Source organism: Dermochelys coriacea, chromosome 2, assembly GCF_009764565.3.
Source record: "Dermochelys coriacea isolate rDerCor1 chromosome 2, rDerCor1.pri.v4, whole genome shotgun sequence".
Lineage (NCBI taxonomy): Eukaryota > Metazoa > Chordata > Testudines > Dermochelyidae > Dermochelys > Dermochelys coriacea.
Genome location: NC_050069.1, coordinates 38,263,956 through 38,285,670, shown reverse-complemented (window position 1 = coordinate 38,285,670; position 21,715 = coordinate 38,263,956). Strand labels below are relative to the sequence as shown.

Genomic DNA, 21,715 nt, shown 5'->3' with positions numbered 1-21,715 from the left:
TAATGCCCCTACTCTACTTGCGCTACATCGATGACATCTTCATCATCTGGACCCATGAAAAAGAAGCCCTTGAGGAATTCCACCATGATTTCAACAATTTCCATCCCACCATCAACCTCAGCCTGGACCAGTCCACACAAGAGATCCACTTCCTGGGCACTATGGTGCTAATACGTGATGGTCACATAAACACCACCCTATATCGGAAACCTACTGACCGCTATTCCTACCTACATGCCTCTAGCTTTCATCCAGATCATACCACATGATCCATTGTCTACAGCCAAGCTCTACGATATAACCGCATTTGCTCCAACCCCTCAGACAGAGACAAACACCTACAAGATCTCTATCATGCATTCTTACAACTACAATACCCACCTGCTGAAATGAAGAAACAGATTGACAGAGCCAGAAGAGTACCCAGAAGTCACCTACTACAGGACAGGCCCAACAAAGAAAACAACAGAACGTCACTAGCCATCACCTTCAGCCCCCAACTAAAACCTCTCCAACGCATCATCAAGGATCTACAACCTATCCTGAAGGACGACCCATCACTCTCACAGATCTTGGGAGACAGGCCAGTCCTTGCTTACAGACAGCCCCCCCAACCTGAAGCAAATACGCACCAGCAACCACACACCACACAACAGAACCACTAATCCAGGAACCTATCCTTGCAACAAAGCCTGTTGCCAACTCTGTCCACATATCTATTCAGGGGACACCATCATAGGGCCTAATCACATCAGCCACACTATCAGAGGCTCGTTCACCTGCGCATCTACCAATGTGATATATGCATTCATGTGCCAGCAATGCCCCTCTGGCATGTACATTGGTCAAACTGGACAGTCTCTACGTAAAAGAATAAATGGACACAAATCCCACATCAAGAATTATAACATTCAAAAACCAGTTGGAGAACACTTCAATCTCTCCGGTCACTCAATTACTGACCTGAGGGTGGCTATCCTTCAACAAAAAAAACTTCAAAAAACAGACTCCAATGAGAGACTGCTGAATTGGAATTAATTTGCAAATTGGATACAATTAACTTAGGCTTGAATAGAGACTGTGTAATGACTCATCCATTCCCAAAGTAAAACTATTTCCCCATGTTATTTCTCCCCCCGACCCCACTGTTCCTCAGATGTTCTTGTTAACTGCTGGAAATGGCCTACCTTGCTTGTCACCATGAAGGGTTTTCCTCTTTTTCCCCCCGCTGCTGCTGGTGATGGCTCTTCTTAAGTGATCCCTCTCCTTACAGCGTGTATGATAAAACCCATTGTTTCATGTTCTCTGTGTGTGTATATAAATCTCCCCACTGTATTTTCCACCAAATGCATCCGATGAAGTGAGCTGTAGCTCACAAAAGCTTATGCTCAAATAAATTTGTTAGTCTCTAAGGTGCCACAAGTACTCCTTTTCTTTTTGTGAATACAGACTAACATGGCTGCTACTCTGAAACCTGAAAAAAAAAACTAGAAATTTCAACACGTGCAATCATACTGACCCTTACGTGGGTCATCAGCAGACCTAGAACCTTTAGAATGATTGCACAGACCTCTACCACGTGAGCTAGCAGGGTAATTGGTAGCAGTAGAAGATAGTTATCCTCTATGCAGACCAGTCAAAAACAGCAGATGAAATATGCTCTGGCAATGTTTTTCACAGCTATTTACTGACAACAGAGGAATGTTGGGAATATTCCAGGTTCTGGAAGGGAATGTACTGTAGAGTTATGGATCTTTCTGCTCCCTCTCTCCAAACTTGTCCCACAATTTTTTTTTCAAATGAATAAAATAAAGCATTTGTATTTGTCTTAAATAAATATTGTTACTATAAGCCCATTATACCCAGGAATGTCCACAAAGAGAACAATATTTCTAATCCATAGCTAACTCTGGATGCTATAAATATGCATTTTGTGCTCTGTGCCATAATCTGATTAGGATTCAAAAAGTTATTTATGAGCTTTTCTGGCTAGCTGAGCCAGTTACCTGCACACAGATGAAAATGCATTATAGGAAGTTCAAACTTCAGTTCTTACATCTTTTTTTTTTTATTAAGAATAAAATATGTAGGTGTTTACCTTTAAAGCTGTCAACCAGCTCACCCTGAACAACTTCTCTTTCCTCTCCTCTACCAAGATGATGATGGCTTTTTATCCTACATAAAGAATAGGTAAAATACTTTATTATCCAATTCTCCAAATGTGCTCTGTTCTTTAAAGTTAGCCTCAGAGCACTAATTCAAATTGTCAGTTTTCCTGCTCCATTAGAATTATGTCACTTCTGATTTGATTTTTTTCTTTATTCACTTTATATTGCACACCTATAAATTTTTTTTAAACTGAAGGCCCACAGTAATCCTGCCCCTCAACACACACTAGATCTATGCATGCAAAGGATTGTACGAGTTGTAAAGGGCAGACCCATTATTTTCCTTATTTCTCTTTGCAGCCCTCTTTGTGCTCCTTTGCAGGACATATACTGAGAAACCAGAGGCAATAAAAGAACTGAAAAATTATAAAGCCTTTCGCAGCACCAGAGATTATAGAAATCAGTTATATACAAATGATAGTTAACCAGTAATTAAAATTAGACAGACTCTTAATATTGCAGTAATAACAGCCCAGTGCCTCAAATGCAAAGAAATTCGAAGTTAAGTATTAGAGGTGAAACCCTGGCCCTACTGAAACCAATGGGAGTTTTGCCACTGACTTCAGTGGGGCTAGGATTTCACCTAGATATACAATATCAGCATCTAGATAGCAAAGAGCTCACCGTAAGTAATTCACATGGTAGTTTTATCACTAATTTCAACGGGAGTAGGAGCAGGAACAGGCTTTAAGAAAATTTAAAGCTTTGCAATTAGTGCATGTTATTTGTGAGATTGCATTTTTGTTACAACTATCCAAAATGTATTATTTTAGTCCATTGTCAGTCATTGGACTGTCATGATTACTCTCACAACACTATTTACTGTAATTATATCAAACTACTTCTTATTATATATTGAGGGTAGCAATGTGCTAGGGGCCATATAGGGAGATGTGATCTATGAGCAGTTTACAACCTAGAATAGACAGACAAAACAGTTCAGATACTGGCATAAAATATGCTCTGCAGTATGTAACAGGTTGAGTTGGTGTCAGAATCTTGCAGATGTCATTATCCAAACTTTGCAGAAGAAATTTATCTGGAGCTCATGAAAGCTTATGCTCAAATAAATTTGTTAGTCTCTAAGGTACCACAAGTACTCCTTTTCTTTTTGCGAATACAGACTAACACGGCTGCTACTCTGAAATTTGGAGGAGGTACCTAAAGGATGAGTGAGACATTTTTAGGCACACAATAAGAAGGTAACAGAGAAGGAATTAAGATCAGAGTGGGAGAGGGAAACAAAAGAGAGGTTAAAAAGACTAAGCAGGGTAGATTTGATTTACAAATTTCAAAACAATTTAAATCGGTGATTTAAATCACCAAGCGGAAAGCCTCAATTTAAATCAATTTTAATCAACTTTTCTGTTTGCACTTCAGTAATTTTCTAAAGAAAGGTGCATTCTTGTTGGTTGATATAACCATTAAAACATGTTGATTTACAACTAAATAGAGCCTTTACACTACATTTGGTACATCTTTTGCTATCTAGGAGAATTCATGATAACTATATACATTTATTTAAGCAATTAAACATAGTTTAATATTTTTGGATTCTTATTAATTAGTAGAAAATGGTCAATGATATATTGCTTATTTACTTGATAATTACCTTTTTGTTCATTATTTGTGTCAAGCTGAACTAGGATGGTAACTGGAGTTCAATTAAACATACAAACAGCATATAAACTTTATTTTTATTAAACAAAACATGCACTTCATAGAGTACATGACCTACTGTTCCATATTTATAAAGCTTGCTCTCAAAAGTTAGAATTTAGGGAGGGGAACATATTTATATAGAAAAAGCAGCTTTTAACTCAAAGTTTTTGATAGAGGACCATGCATTCATCATATTTATTTTTTTATTTAAATATTTTGAAGATAATAATAAGTTTAAGCCTCAACATATTGTGTGCAAACTTCAGATTTTATTTTTAGGTTTATTTTTTAAAAAACGGTTAATGTAAACAAAATTTTAAAAATTCAACTTAAATAAAAAAAATTTAAATTAAAAGAATCCAATTTTATATTGTTTTTCCAAAAAATTAATCAATTTTATCCACCCTGAGACTAAGAAGAATGAGATCAGAAATATAAGCAGTTCAAGACTTTGAAGGTGAAGATAAGAATCTTTAACTTGATGCCGAAGACAAGGGAAAGCAAACAAAGGGATTCTCAGAGGAGAGTGACATGATCAGAGCAGAAGGAGAAAAAGATGTTTACAGCAGCAGCTTTTTTGAGGGAGAAGAGGAACAAGAGGATAGGCCACAAAGGATGTGGTCTTGGTAATCAGGACAAGCGATGGCCAAGATGTAGACAAGGGTTCTGGCTGTAGATTCATAGATACTAAGGTCAGAAGGTGATCATTCTGATCATCTAGTCTGACCTCCTGCACAGCGCAGGCCACAGAATCACACCCACCCACTCCTACAAAAAACCTCACCTATGTCTGAGCTATTGAAGTCCTTAAACCATGGTTTAAAGACTTCAAGGAGCAGAGAAGCCTCCCTCAAGTCAACCATGCCCCATGCTACAGAGGAAGGCGAAAAGCCTCCAGGGCCTCTCCAATCTGCCCTGGAAGAAAATTGCTTCCCGACCCCAAATATGGCAATCAGCTAAACCCTGAGCATATGGGCAAGATTCACCAGCCAGATACCCAGGAAAGAATTTTCTATAGTAACTCAGATCCCATCCATCTAATATCCCATCTCAGGGGATTAGTCCTATTTACCCTGAATATTTAAAGATCAATTACTTACCAAAATCCCATTATCCCATCATACCATCTCCTCCATAAACTTATCGAGTAGAATCTTAAAACCAGATAGATCTTTTGCCCCCACTGCTTCCCTTGGAAGGCTATTCCAAAACTTCACTCCTCTGATGGTTAGAAACTTCGTCTAATTTCAAGTCTAAACTTCCTGGTGGCCAGTTTATACCCATTTGTTCTTGTGTCCACATTGGTGCTGAGCTGAAATAATTCCTCTCCCTCTCCTGTATTTATCCCTCTGATATATTTATAGAGAACAATATCTCCCCTCAACCTTCTTTTAGTTAGGCTAAACAAGCCAAGCTCCTTAAGTCTCCTTTCATAAGACAAGTTTTCCATTCCTCGGATCATCCTAGTAGCCCTTCTCTGTACCTGCTCCAGTTTGAATTCATCCTTTTTAAACATGGGAGACCAGAACTGCACACAGTATTTTAGGTGAGGTCTCACCAGTGCCTTGTATAATGGTACTAAAACCTCCTTATCCCTACTGGAAATGCCTCTCCTGATGCATCCCAAAACCGCATTAGCTTTTTTCACAGCCATATCACATTGGCAGCTCATAGTCATCCTATGATCAACCAATACTCCAAGGTCCTTCTCCTCTTCCGTTACTTCTAATTGATGCGTCCCCAACTTATAACTAAAATTCTTGTTATTAATCCCTAAATGCATAACCTTACACTTCTCACTATTAAATTTCATCCTATTACTATTACTCCAGTTTACAAGGTCATCCAGATCCTCCTGTATAATATCCCGATCCTTCTCTGAATTGGCAATACCTCCCAGCTTTGTATCATCTGCAAACTTTATTAGCGCACTCCCACTTTTTATGCCAAGGTCAGTAATAAAAAGATTAAATAAGATTGGTCCCAAAACTGATCCGTGAGGAACTCCACTGGTAACCTCCCTCCAACCTGACAGTTCTCCTTTCAGTAGGACCCGTTGCAGTCTCCCCTTTAATCAATTTCTTATCCACCTTTTGATGTTCATATTGATCCCCATCTTCTCCAATTTAACTAATAATTCCCCATGTGGCACGGTATCAAATGCCTTACTGAAATCTAGGTAAATTAGATCCACTGCATTTCCTTTATCTAAAAAATCTGTTACTTTTTCAAAAAAGGAGATTAGGTTGGTTTGGCACGATCAACCTTTTGTAAAACCATGTTGTATTTTGTCCCATTTAAAATTGACTTCAATGTCCTTAACTAATTTCTCCTTCAAAATTTTTTCCAGGACCTTGCATACTACAGATGTCAAACTAACTGGCCTGTAGTTACCTGGATCACTTTTTTTTCCTTTCTTAAAAATAGGAACTATATTAGCAATTCTCCAATCATTTGGTACTACTCCTGAGTTTACAGATTCATTAAAAATTCTTGCTAATGGGCTTGCAATTTCAGGTGCCAATTCCTTTAATATTCTTGGATGAAGATTATCTGGGCCCCCCGATTTAGTCCCATTAAGCTGTTTCAGTTTCGCTTCTACCTCAGATATGGTAATATCTACCTCCATATCCTCATTCCCATTTGTCATGCTACCATTATCCCTAAGATCCTCTTTAGCCTTATCAAAGACTGAGGCAAAGTATTTGTTTAGATATTGGGCCATGCCTAGATTATCTTTAACCTCCACTCCATCCTCAGTGTTTAGCGGCCCCACTTCTTTCTTAGTTTTCTTCTTATTTATATGGCTATAGAACTTTTTACTATTGGTTTTAATTCCCTTTGCAAGGTCCAACTCTACTCGACTTTTAGCCTGTCTCACTTTATCCCTACATGTTCTGACCTCAATTAGGTAGCTTTTCTTGCTGATCTCTCCCATCTTCCACTCCCTGTATGCTTTCTGCTTCTTCTTAATCACCTCTCTAAGATGCTTGCTCATCCAGCTTGGTCTACAACTCCTTCCTATGAATTTTTCCCCCTTTCTTGGGATACAGGCTTCCGATAGCTTCTGCAGCTTTGATTTAAAGTAATCCCAGGCCTCCTCTACCTTTAGATCCATAAGTTCTTCAGTCTAATCCACTTCCATAACTAATTTCCTTAATTTTTGAAAGTCAGCCCTTTTGAAATCAAAAACTCTAGTTGCAGATTTATTTTTGTTAATCCTTCCATTTAGTTTGAACTGAATTAGCTCGTGATCACTTGAGCCAAGATTGTCCCCTACAACCATTTCTTCTATGAGGTCCTCGCTACTCACGAAAATGAAATCTAAAATGGCATCCCCTCTAGTCGGTTCAGCAACTACTTGATGAAGGAATCCATCAGCTATCGCAGCTAGGAAAATCTGAGCCCTATTATTACTAGCACTGGTCCTCCAGTCTATATCTGGGAAGTTAAAGTCTCCCATGATCACGCAGTTTCCATTAGTATTTACTTTATTAAAAACATTAAAAAGGGCTCTATCCATATCCAAATTAGATCCAGGAGGTCTATAGCACACCTCAAGCACTATCGTAGGAGAGGCTTTACTAGTTTTCTTCCCCAATGTAATTTTTGCCCAGACGGACTCTGTCTTATCCATTGCATCGCTTCTTATTTCTTTACATTCTACCTCATCATTGATATACAATGCTACTCCACCCCCTTTACCTTTGTTTCTGTCTTTCCTAAACAGCACATACCCTTCAATACCTGTAGTCCAGTCATGACTACTATTCCACCATGTTTCTGTTATCCCTATAATATCTGGTTTTACTTCCTGCACCAGTAGCTCTAGTTCCTCCATTTTGTTACCTAGGCTCCTCGCATTGGTGTACAAACATCTTAATTTTTGCTGTTTGGCCTCGCTCACATTTTGTACCCTATTAGGCACAGTCATTCTACAGCCAGTATAACCTATTAGACTAGTATCCACACCGCCCTCGCTCCTTATATACATTCTCCTACCCACAGCTGTATCCTTTCTTACTTGGTCTTCTTCCCTCTCAATGTTAAAATCTGGCGTGGAGATTACCTGGACGTCTCCCATCCATCTCCCCCCAATTCCTAGTTTAAAGCTCTCTTTATCAGTTGTGCCAGCCTCGATCCTAGAAGTCTATTTCCTTCCCTACTCAGATGAAGTCCATCCCTAGAGAACTGTCCTCTGTCCGTGAATGCCTCCCAGTGGCCATACATCCCAAAGCCCTCCTTATAGTACCACTGCCTAAGCCATCTGTTGACAGTCATGATCTTATCACACCTTTGTTGCCCTTCTCTAGGAACAGGAAGGATCCCGCTAAAGATCACCTGAGCCTCAATTTCCTTAAGCGTCTTCCCCAGCCTAGCATAGTCTCCCTTAATACTTTCCAGCAAGAATCTAGCCGTATCATTTGTTCCCACATGAAGGATAATTAGGGGATTCTTTCCCGCTCCCTTTAGGATCCTTTTCAACCTCAGGTCTACATCCCGTATCTTAGCACCCGGAAGACAGCACACCCTTCTATTCTCTGGATCAGCTCTAGTTACAGGCCTGTCTATTCTTCTCAATAAAGAGTCCCCGATCACATAGACCTGCCTTTTCCTGGTGACAGTGCTATTCTCCAGTCTCTCCCCTGTTCCCTCTGGCTGCAAGTACTTTCCATTCCTATTTTCCCTTATAATCCTCTTCAACCCATCCTGTATCCTCCTGGGGCTCATATTTGGTGTAGTCTCCCTTGACTCTTCCGCTTTTCCTATAGGACTAGCCTCTCTTCTCTTCTTCCTTACCCTTCCACCTTCAACAAGTACCTGCTGAGCCCCTTCTTCGTTTTCCAACTCTGCAAACCTGTTCCTAAGCTCTATTTCTCCTTCACTAGCCCATCTTGTCCTCTGCCTGGTTTTTTTAGTCACGTTTCCACTGACCACTTTCCTCACCCAGTCTCCCCTCAAAATTCCCCAGCCCTGCTTCCATCCGTGAGTCTGAGCTTTTCCTTTCAGATACCTCATATCTTTGCTCCATCATCTGCTCAAACCCCTTCCTAAACTCAACAAGACGTTCCACCTATATCTCCAAACCTCGGATCTTTTCCTCCATCAGCTCTATCAGACGGCATTTCATGCAGACAATACTCTTACCAGGTCCCCCCTCCAGGATCACGTACATACCACAGCTTCCACATCCAGTCATCCTCAATGTGTCTTTCACTACAGGAGTCACTCCCACACTGCCTCCCTATCTGTCATCGCCTTCCCACCTAAGTCCTGTTAATCTGGGAAACACAAGTCACACCAAAAAGACCACACACCCCCCCAGCAAAAGCAAACCCCAAACAAGCACCACAATACAAATTCCCCTGTTTACAGCTCTGTTTGCTAGCTCCTGTGCCACTGCAGCTGTCTGTGCCGCTGCACGACTGGCTGGCTACCTTTATAGGACCTCTAGTCAGAAGCCCCACCCCCTAATCAGGGCTCAGCTGCTCTCCCAGCACAAAGCCCCTACACACAAATACTAAAAATACAAAACCAAATACAACTACCTTCTCCTCCAACAGAACTCCCACTCAAACTCCCCTGTTTACAGCTCTGTTTGCTAGCTCCTGTGCCGTTGCAGCTGTCTGTAGAGATAGAGAAGAAAGGATTTTATTTAATATATTGTTTGATACATGAATAAGGCATCTATGTACAGAGACTTAGCACCTTACAATTAAATCCGTACAAAATACTGAATTTAGAAATAAAGATTAAGAAGCCAGAACAGACCATCAACCAGCACTAAGGTGTGACACAAGCCCACTAGCCCTCAGGCAAATCAGTTCACCAAACAAAAGGATACAATTCCCATTTCAGAGCCGCTGTTCAGCAGAGGTTGTCGATTTTTTTCATTGGAAGTTCTACAGTTTAACAGAGAGACTGCACCCTGAACAACCTCCTCTCCCATTCATGGTGGCACAAATCAATACCACCTGATCACATAATACCCGCTATAACTACAGCAATTGCTTATGTGAGAAAGTAACATTCAGAAAGTATTTAATATATTTTAGCTGTTATCACAATTTATTTATTTATTACAGGGGTTCTCAAACTGGGGTCGTGACCCCCCAGAGAGTCATGAGGTTGTTATGTGGGGTTCGTGAGCTTTCCGCCTCCAAGCCCAAAGCCTACTTCACCTCCAGCAATTTATAATAGTGTTAAATATTTAAAAAGTGTTTTTCATGTATAAGGGGGGGTCTCACTCAGAGGCTTGCTGTGCGAAAGGGGTCACCAATATCAAAGTTCGAGAATCACTGAGCAGCTGAAAGCAAGCAGGAGAACCAAGTAGATGGTCACAAGCTCTTCTAGTCAAGGCTAGCCATAAACATTTGCAGGGCATTTAGCCCTGGTATAAGCAGATACTGTCCCTATTGACTTCAGTGGGAGATGTACCCTCTTATATCAGCCTTGAATTTGGTACATTTAAAAAAAAAATCCTTTAAAAACACCTTTCATTTCAGAGAGGCCATTTAGGAATCCTAGTTCTGTCTGAGTTTTACAGACCCAGTTGGAGTCTTCAGAATTCTTGCAAGGAGTACCTAACTTTTAAAGTACATAGGAAAGATAAATAGCCTTCATCTGATTAGAGCAAAGGATATAAAGTCCTTGCAAAGACCAGCACACACATCTTGTGGTTGCTCTTTTAAATTCCCTCCATCTGTAGAGGCAGTAAGAGCCTCAGGCATTTTCTTCTCAGATGGAAAATGTGCCATGACTCTTGAGCAAAGTGACAGCACAAATATTGCCCAAAGACTTCACAAACTACATGGTAATGGGTGTATACAATGAGAACACTGCATCCATTCCATGACCTCATACATACAAAGCCATATGCATAGCCCTGTTCACAACAACAGGATGAGTCACAACCCAGAACAGCGGGAGCCCGATTCATGGGTGTCCCTTGCTACCCAGTACAAATAATAACCACCATGAGAAAATGTATATATGTTTTATAATTTCTGACTGCATCCCCTGACTCTGGGAGCCAGGGCTATGATTTAGGATGAGAGGAAAGCCCTAATGAAGGGCACATGGGGGGGAGGGATAGCTCAGTGGTTTGAGCATTGGCCTGCTAAACCCAGGGTTGTGAGTTCAATCCTTGAGGGGCCATTTAGGGATTTAGGGTAAAAATTGATGATTAGTCCTGCTTTGAGCAGGGGGTTGGACTAGATGACCTCCTAAGGTTTCTTCCAACCCTGATATTCTAAGTGTCTATTGTACCTAGGGCTTAATCTGGCTCTGTCCATGGTGTATCTAAACCACAAGGAGGAGAAGCCAACCATGGAGAAGCCAGCAGAGCTCATATGATCATATTTTGAGCACCTGCACAATCTGCTGCAAGTGGCATCTCAAGTGAGTAGAACCTGGGAAAGTATCACCTCCACCTCTCCCCAACAATTTGAGCCCTGGCTGATTTATAGAACTGCATAGGGCTGCCATATCTCTTAGTACCCTTAAGAGATGGGGCACCATAAGATGGAAAGGACATAAATGTGATCACACATAAGAGTGTCTGTAAATAAAATGCTTATGACATAGTTTATAATAATTGGCTTCAACAACAGGAGTGGAGTCACTTAGCAGAACTCCTTACTGAATGCAGGACTCTTAGATTGCTAAGAATCCCTGTCTTTCACCAAAGAATAAGAAGCCCACCAGAATATAGTTTTCATAGCTTTGTATTAGTTTAATGGGAGAAACTAATATTTTTGTGATAATCTCAGGAAAATGAGCTGAGTGATGAGACAATGTGAATGGGGGTTAACTAAATAGTCAGCAAAACAGCATACACAATAAACCACATTGTGTGAGAGTCTGCTATTCATTCCCTTTGTGCCATCACACCTTTTTTCAATTCTGCACAATTGCTACACAGAAGATAGTGTTCTTGAGCAAAATCTGACAGTTTCATATCCTCTATCAAATTGTTCTTTCAATACAGCAAGTGAAACTGTCAGCCACTGGACAGGCACCATGCTTGGATATGAATGAAGGTAGATCAACTCAGATCTTTTTCTTCTGTGTCACAGGAAAAGGCAAGAGACTGCACATTTCACCTCTAGATGAAGAAAGTCAGACCCCTGCCTACTCTGACAGTCAGATGAGCTGCACTGGTATTTCTAGGGGCATTTTCTTCACATTTTCTCACAGCTGGAAGAAACACCATAAGAGTAAGCCATTACAGAAATAAACTCTTATAGTACACCCCTATAGTATTCAGCAGTAAAAGCCATTTAGCTAGCTGCATACCCTGCAGTTCTATTCTAAGCCCATATTCTCCTCTCACTTTAACCAGCTATTCACCCTGGTGAATCTCTTCAATGGAGCTACTCCTGATTTGCACTATTTTAAATAAGAAAAGACTCTATCTAATTTTAATTCTTCTGATTAAATGAAAAACTGATGTTTGATTCTTCTCCCAGAAGATGAATAATTCCACTTTCAACCTCCTATAACCCTGTCATCTCATTCCTCTCCCTCATCACACAGACTTTTTAGAAGGACATTATTTCATACTCTGCACTTGAAGCAAGCTGAACAAATGAAAAAGATTCCTTTCCTATCATCTCTTGACATAATGACCCTTGGAAAAACATCCAGCAACACTGAATTTCCTCTTGTCCCTTTGCGTTCGGAGACATTGTTAATACTATTTAAATGTGTGGTATACTCTAACATCAGAAGGCAGCAGCCTTGCACCACTGGATAACGATCAGTCTGACACAATCTAAATTAGAGAGCCCCAGTTCACATGGGCATTGGAGGTTAAACTGCTTTGTGAGTCACTTGGTGGCTACTGTTGCATAAAATATTTCATGTAGAATAATATTCATTAGGTACATACAGATAAACCCAATACAGATATCTGTAATACAGATAAACCCAAGATCGCTGTACTTAAAAATCAGTAGCTAAGGGCCCTGTACTTCTTGGTGTAGATGGGGTGAAGAGGATCAGGGCAATGGGGTACAAAGGGCCCATAAGCCACAGAAGGGATGGTGGCTAGGACCAAGAAACCATGCACCTAAATTTCCCCTATGACCATGGATGCTTCTCTGCATGAACTCCATACAGCTGGAGCACCATGGGATCGTGAGAGATTCAGGATGGGAGTTAAACTAGTAGGACACATTCCACAAGAATGCTCCCCTGGTAACCCAGTGGTATTGCTTCTGGAAAAATCAGCAGAAGTCAATTATGAAGGAGCAGCAGTATTTCCTACTCTGTGACATATATTCTCCTCAGAAAGAGAGTGGGAAAGCATAGTGTCTGTAGGTGCAAAGATCTCAGATGCCACAGTGATAGGTGCAGTATAGATTCCTAGATAAAGTGAGATATGGATAGTGCCAGCCAATGGCACTATAGTTCATGAGGTACCCTCTTGTCAGTGGCACACAGACATAGGGTAGAGAGGTGCAGGACACTGGGATCCAGGGAGTTGGATTTTGCCTTCTACACAATTTTTGGGCTACTTTTGGGTCTGGAGGTTCTGCCCCATTCACAAGGCTGCAAACTGAGACGTGTGGAAGATGTATGAGATGAACATCATGTCTCTCTCTCACTAACAGGTTTTATCACAGGTCTCCTTTTTTAAAATCCCTGGATATAATTGTCAATACCACATCTTTGATTTTGAATTATTCATAAACTGTTAGGTGAAAGAAGCTGAAAATTTAACTATAGAAGCTTGGAAGGAAAAATAATTCCTTATTTAAGTAGTTTAAAAAATCAATTTGTCATTGATATACATGAAATATTTGAAACCTTTTCATCATGGAATAAAAATACATGACCAACCTTTTTAAAAAAAGGAAAATTAGACAAGTGACTGTTCCACAAACCAATACATAGATAATTCAAAAAGCAAATGAACTTTGAAACACAGTGCTTATTTTGGAGTGCAGTTGCAATCAAGTCTGAAAAAAACTGGCAGAATAATAAAATTATATGTGATTGGAGAAACCACCTCTGAGCATGGACAGTAGGCATCTGAAATTTTTAGCAGCACCTAATTAACTCTCTCCTTTGTGACTTCACATTGCACATTCTCTTTACTCAGCTTTAAAGGCACAGAGGTTGCAGCTCTCAGGTTAATGCTAAAATAACTTGCTTGAGGGAAATTATAAATATTTCACTAAAACACACATACACAGAACACAATTCTTCAAAAATGCCCAGTCTTACTACCTTCAGGAACAGAAGAAAGCTGTGGTTGTTAAAAAAACAACCAATGATTTCACAATTGTAGTATACCTCCACAATTTCTGCTTAGGATCATCAGTTTTGCCACACTGAATATAATGGTGGTCTATCTAGTACCTTATCCTTTCTCCAACAGTAGCCCAGTACTAGATACTTAACATAAAAGTGTAAGAATCTCCATTTGTTCATTATGGAATAATCTGCCCATAAGGGAAGTTTCTGTCTAACCACAAGGAGTTAATGGTTTGGTTATGTGCTGAAGCATCAGTACATATTTGATTGATAGATAGATAGAAATTGTGAATGCTAATTACCTATACAAGGCTCCAACCCGACAACTGACTTGACTCTCAGGCAGACCCTTAAGCCCACACAGAGTCCAGTGAAGTCAAAGGGGCCTTGTAAGGCCACAGGAATACTCCCAGGAAGAGTCAATTGCAGGATTGGTGCCTAAATGCTTAATCCTTTTTAAAATCCTGTTAAGTTCTTGGACTCAGTTTGTCTGCATGCCTCATTGTTAGTGAACTTGGCACCTAACCGCCTTTCACCCTATCCAAAGGCGAAGGCTGGCACATAGTTACCTTCTTAGAACCAGTAAATTGCTTTTTGTTTGCAAAGCAGGAAGGAAGCCTATAGTGGGGTAGTCACCAGCTCCCTGATCTGGAAAGAGTTACAACCAGCCCTGGGCAAGGGCTGGAGCTGCAGGCTAAAAGCTATGCTGATTGGGACAGCAGCCACAGCTGGGCCATGCCCCAATCGGACCTCAGCTGGCCCTGATAAAAGGGCTAAGAGCTAGACACTCTTCCTCTAGCTTCTGAGGGAGAGGGACCTAGCTGCTTAAGAGCCAAGGGTGCAGGCAACCAAACAGGGCTGGGGAAAGGCAAGAGAAACAGGGGAGCTCCCGCCTGGCAACTTGGCCTTGTCAAAGGCCAAACCAGGTACTGGGGTTGCAGAGACTGCAGCCCAGAGGGTAGGCAAAGGCAGAAGGTCCAAACCCACCTTTGCCAATGATGAATGGCTTGTACACTGCAGTCTGCCCCAGTGAGCAGGGGCTAGATGGTGACTGGCAGTAGCCATAGACTGAGGTGAGGTGGGGACAGAGGGTTGGGGGTTCTCCTGGGTGGGGAGACCCAGAGAGAGGGTGTACTGCCAGGGGCCAGCACCCAAGATAAAGGGGCACTGGGGTCTGGGAGGGACATGGGCCAGTGACATGTAGGACACCAGCCTGCAGAGTGCGCTCTGGAGAGCTAATTCCCAGGATGACCAGCGGAAGGTGCTGCACTGGTGAGTCTCGGCCTTGCTACAAAGCCCTAATGATGTTTGTGTAACCAGTGTGGTTGGTCCTCCTTCCTTCCACTTATCTGTGCAATAGGACTTCCTAGAATGCAGTGACTCATCTAGGGCAGAGTATGGTCTACCCACTGTCCCAACTTCTGAACACAAAAAAACAGTACACTTGATAGAAAACAAATAGCTGAGACTTGCCACCTTCAGGATACAATGCAAGTCTCATGTCTGGCGCAGGCATTTTCCTAACTAGACATCCAAATGAAACAGCACCTCCTGGCTCTGATGCTATTTAAGAAAGAGATAATGACAAAGAAGGAGAAGAGAATTTATGTTCCTCTTAGAAATATTTCTGGATTCTAAGTTACCTGGAATCAACTTACTGCAGAATTCTGTAAGGGGTGCCAAGATAATACAGTGATGGGCACCTCAAAAATGTTGGGAATAACAAACTAGATGCAAAACTGATTGCACAGAGGCTTTTAAATCAACTGTTGATTGCAAAAGTAGCTAATTCATACCAGTCTTTTTACTGTGATTTTCTGCACAGGTATTCATATATAAAATAAACATCTTTTTAAGCCAAAGGACTCTTCATTTTGAAAGATGGGCATAGACTCTTCAAGTTAGGAACTTTTAAAATGGGAGCACTTTCAAGGTAGTTCATTTCTTAGGTCTAATTACTCCCAAAAATGTCTTTAATAACACAGAGGATACATTCTGATAAACTTATTTTACACTACACTTCATAACCACTTGGATCAAACAGCAGTTTTTTTCTATTGTTTATTTAAGTCTATATATAATATCAAAATCTAAAATATACCAAAAACATTTTGTTTTTCCTTTTATCAGATTTTAGGAAGCAAAAAGTCACAATTACACCCTGCTATGTAAAATGCAATGTATCTGTTTGGGCAAGCCTAATTCAGATCACCTAAATTTACAGGCTTTGCATGTGTCTCCACATACCATTTCCAGATATTGTTCATGTCATCAAATGCATATAACTGTAATTGTCATGGGCCTGAACCTGTCCCATGAAAATGAGTGGGAGTTTGGTTGCTTATTTCACAAAGAGAAAGATTGAGCTTCTAGTTTGAATACTTCCGAAAGTAAGCTCCATTTTGCTTTGAGCTCAGGTGCTCTATGGAACTTATGCTGAGAAGCTTTTTCACCTTTACAGGGATGTCAGCCAAAGGTAGGAATCCTAACAGTGTTTCACCTCCCTTCTGAGACCAAGAAGGGAGATTTGAAGCCATCAAGGTACAATTACATCTTGAATTTTTTGTTAGCTTCAAATCAGCTGAAGAGAGTTTGAGTATTAGGACTACTGTACTGTTAACAATCCACATAAATTAGCTCCAGTCAGAGCTTTTACATTATAATACTACAAAACCTATTGCAGCTGATGTTTAAAATGAGAATTCTTAGTTTCATGAAATTTTGTATTAATATTGTAAACCCTATTATGGAGTTAAAATACCTCATCAATGATACAGAACTCTGTGTGGGAATTGCTTTATTGCATTTTTTTTTAAATCATTATTCAGTAAGGGCCCATTCCTGTAATGGGAAGAATGCCTTCAAATTTGATTAAAGCTGTGGTACTTGAGGGTGCCCTGTATGACTCAGGAGAACTCAATATAGCATAGAAACACAGGTTAATTTTCATAAAAATCCATACAGCGGGAGAGATACTGTAGAAAAGAACATAACAGGAGTTCAGTCAAGGACTTAATTAAATAACAAAGGGAATGGATAACAAATCAGGTTTGGCAGGTATTCAAACTACTATTACTATTTGTTTTACTTGGAACTACCAGATTTTAATGTCAATATCAAGTAGCAGCTGATAATTCCTTGTTTATTATTACTAGTAAGTAAACCAAAAAACATTCTGCTTTTCTAGGAGAATGTCAATTTAGGAAGTATGCCAAATTGGAAAGAGTCAAGATTTGCACATGCACACATATACAGTAACATTAGCCAGTAATATACTTCCATGTTTTTTTACATGGACATTCAATAACAGCATGTTCGAAGATTTAATAGTCAGTATTTTGCCAATAGTTTTGTTCAATCTGTCTTCCTTTGTCTTCACACACCTATTTGGAGCCTAGATTACAAAAGTACACTGGGATCACTGACACTTCAGATTAGCAAGAGCCAACCATAGGCCTGCAAGGAAGACAGGCATCCTATAATCCAGTCCACCACCATGTTGCGACCTCCTTCTTCCTTATCTTTACTTCCAAAGATCACATGGAGTCTAGCTGTGTTGACTATGTACCAGCACAGATATGTGAGACATTTTATTTTGAAAATAAGGAAGGGAGCATGAGGAGGTGCTGAAAATGACAGCAGGGGGAGGTAAGAGGGTGTTACTGCGTAGGGGAAGAGACTGGAAGAACAAATTATAGTAAGAGATGAGGGAAAACTCGTATTGAGGGAGCAGCTCTGGCTACAGACACACTCAACCCAATTGCTCCATAGCCCAGATCATTTCAGGTCTCCATTACAACAAGCACACTGAGCACCTATCCAGCTGCTAAATATTTTTACACACCCCTAGTGGCATGCTCCTCCTTGTCCAACTCCATTCCCACAGGCCTACAACCCCCCTCTTAATTAAAATCACACCTTACTGGCACCTTTAAACTTTTCTTATAGGTAACATAAAACTTTAACCTTAATGTAGATATATCTCTGAAGTGAAAATTTTAAGGAAACCCTTTATGCTGAGGGTTTTATGAAGGTAAAGTTTTATCTTAAAGTGTGGTCATGCTCTTAAAACCTTACTATGAAAACATAGCAGCATCTTAATCAATTTTACAAGGTTTGTTTGTTTGTTAAATAATTTTTTTTATACATACTGGGCCAAATTCTATGCTGGCTCATGCACATCATGCACTCACGCTGAATGCACAGGGTATAAATCAGCACAGAATTTGGCCCAGTACGTGCAGCTGAGGTGGAAGACGACAATGATACTTTTGTTTGCTAAATATGTATTAAAGTATATTTTGTTTACTGGTAAGGAAACATTCCTGGAATAAAATAAACACCTGTTCAAATCATTGATTTCCTAAGGTTAGGCAGAAAATTCTTTTATGGATTGGTGTCAGAGACCTCTACTCACCACTCAGCAGTGCCTCCTCCTGGCCACTTTAGGGATTAGCTCTTTCAGCCTGACACCCTCTTTTTGAAGTTTGGTGCCTCGTCATTTTGCTTTCTCGGTCTGCATGCCTTCTCTTGCTCCACAGGAGCTGCAGCATTTTATCTTGGTGGCCTAGCCCTCCAGCCAATTTACAAGAGTCCTCCCCTTCTAAGATAATATAAACGTCTTCCTTGCCATTCAAGGCAGTCCTTAGGTCCAATGCCCTGGCTGGGCCACTCCCTCTGTGGCTAGAACACAGGGACACAGACAGCTTTGAAGTTCACTGCCCAAATTGTTCCACTCACTCATTGGCCAGTAGGAGAACAGAGGATCACCCTCTACTCTGAGTTCTAGTCCAGGGCCTTATCTTCAGCAGCAAAGGTCTGGGCATCCACAAACCTTCCTGCCACTCCCCTGAGCTACTTATTACCTTGCCTATCCCAGGCTTGCGTTCTCCATCCTTCTAACCAAACACCTTTCCTCTGGGATTGCCTGACAAGTCCCTCCTCTTGGCTCCAAATCCCTATCTCTCTCTCTTGGCCCAAAGAACACAGAATCATAGAATATCAGGGTTGGAAGGGACCTTAGGAGGTCATCTAGTCCAACCCCCTGCTCAAAGCAGGACTAATTATCAATTTTTACCCTAGATCCCTAAATGGCCCCCTCAAGGATTGAACTCGCAACCCTGGGTTTAGCAGGCCAATGCTCAAACCACTGAGCTATCCCTCCCCCCCATGTGCCCTTCATTAGGGCTTTCCTCTCATCCTAAATCTCCCCTGGCTTGCAGTCTCATGGATTAACTGGCCCATCTGGACTGTGTAACCCTTTCGAGGTAAGTGTGTGGAGTACACCCCATCACAACTGGTTATTCCATAATTGTCTATTATAGGTGTTCATCTTTCTCTCTGACATCCGGTGCTAGCCATTCAGTCAGCAATCAAAAGTGCATAGATCACTGGTATGATCTGGTACAGCATATGATATATTTCTTTGTTTACTCCTGGGAGAATTCTGAGCCAAAAAAATTAAAAATTCTGAGCGTATTTTAAATATCTGCAAAATTTTACATATTTTATTTGTCAAAATAACACAATACAGTTGTGCTGGTTTCAATTATTTTTGTAATTTATTTCAAAATACCTGTCAGCAAATGTCTCTAATACATACAAAAAAAGATTCAGAACATGTTTTTTTGACAAATAGATTGGAATTTGTTGTGCTAGTGTGGAAGAGGAGAAAAGAGAGAATGAACACAAAGTGTGAGAAACAGGACAAACAGAACAGAGGAAAAGAGAGAGAACACTAAGAGACAGAATGAATATTAATTAAATTGAGAAGGGTAAGGACAAAGAGGAGGAAAGAATAAGCAAATGGAAGAGGAGGCCAATGACAACACACATTGTCAGTGAGAAAGATAACATAGTTAAAAGAGAATGAGTTAGTAGGGAAGCTGGAGTCAATGATCAGAGAAAGGAATGTGTGTGAGGTGCAAAGAGTAACTAGACTGATTGGAGTAACTGAGGGCCAGAACAATATGGAAAGCTAGTCCCCTGCTTATAACAATAAGCAAGCAACTCTACCACTGCCCAGGCAAGCATTCATGTACAGATCACCTCCAACGGAAAAAAACATACCAGGAAAAGCAGATGCATGTCAATCTAATTAATCTGTAAGTGTTCCATCTGGCTGCATAGCAGGCTCAAGGACCATTCTCAAAGAAGTCCATATTGTAGTGGGGAAGTGAGGAAAAACTTACATTTATATGACTATAAAGATACATAATGCAAACATGACTATAACAATCAACAAACAAATATACATCAATGTTTTAAAACCATTGTCCTAGATGCTAACGACAAAAGAATGTTTACTTACCCTACAGTAACTGTGGTCTTCAAGATGTTGTAGTCAGTGTGTATCCCACTGTAGGTGAGCACATGCCTCAGGTAGATGAGATTGGATTCTTTTCAACAGCTGTGTCTGGTGGGGCCACACATGCACCCTGTGTCTCCTTGTATTCCCATGTGAGGTCATAAAAGGCAGAGCAGACATGATCGTGTCTCAGTTCCCTCGCCATTTGAAGCCCATGATAGCTGGGGATTCCAAAAAGTAGGGATGGAGGGCAGGTCATGGGATCCATAGTGACAACATCCTGAAGAACCCCAGTTACTAGATAGTAAGTAATCGTTCTTTCTTCTTTGAGTATATGTCAGTGAGGATTCCACTGGAGGGGACTGGCAAGCAGTATTCCCTCTGGACAGTTGGATGAGGCAGTTCAACTGCATCAGTCAAACAGATTGCAGAGCTCTCCTAAACTTGCCATCAGACCTGGTGGCTAAGTCCAAGGCATGTTTGACAAAGGTCAGTGGCTTATTCCACGTTGCCACTTTACAGATTTCTGAAGCAAGCAGATACTGCTTGTTTTCTTGTGGGGTAAGATACAGGCATAAATATACTGGCACATGAAAAGAAGAGAGTTGCCTTACAAGTGGAGAACCAGTGATATATGCCATCATGTGCCAGCAATGACCCTCTGCCATGTACATTGGCCAAACTGGACAGTCTCTACGTAAAAGAATAAATGGACACAAATCAGTCATCAGGAATGGTAACATACAAAAGCCAGTACGAGAACACTTCAATCTCCCTGGACATTCAATAACAGACTTAAAAGTAGCCATACTACAACAAAAAAAACTTCAAAGAGAAACTGCAGAGCTACAATTCATTTGAAAACTTAACACCATTAATTTGGGCTTGAACAGGGACTGAGAGTGGTTGGCTCACTACAAATGCAATTTTCCCCCTCTTGGTATTGACACCTCCTCACCAGTTACTGGGGAATGGACCACATCCACCCTGACTGAATTGGCCTTGTCAACACTGGTTCTCCACTTGTAAAGTAACTCCCTTCTGTTCATGTGCCAGTATATTTATGCCTGTATCTATAATTTTCATTCCATGCATCTGAAGAAGTGGGGTTTACTACCCACTAAAGCTTATGCCCAAATAAATCTGTTAGTCTTTAAGGAGCCACTGGATTCCTAGTTTTTGTGACACCTTAAGCAGCTCTGAGATTACAGAATCAGGACCCAAGGATCTCTTATACAATTTCATGTCCTCTTTGACAAGTTGGGAGCTCCTCTGGGGAAAAAACGGTAATTAGGATGACTTCGAAGGAGGTCCA

General features: G+C 40.7%; 1 long non-coding RNA gene across 1 annotated transcript; it reads right to left on the bottom strand.

The window, feature by feature from the left end:
- Positions 1 to 978: 978 nt before the first annotated feature.
- LOC122458619 lies at positions 979 to 21,427 on the bottom strand. Its single transcript, XR_006278688.1, has 3 exons — positions 21,218 to 21,427; positions 5,043 to 5,046; positions 979 to 993 (listed from the first exon to the last, which is right to left on the bottom strand). It is a non-coding gene; the product is annotated as an uncharacterized LOC122458619 (long non-coding RNA).
- Positions 21,428 to 21,715: the final 288 nt, after the last annotated feature.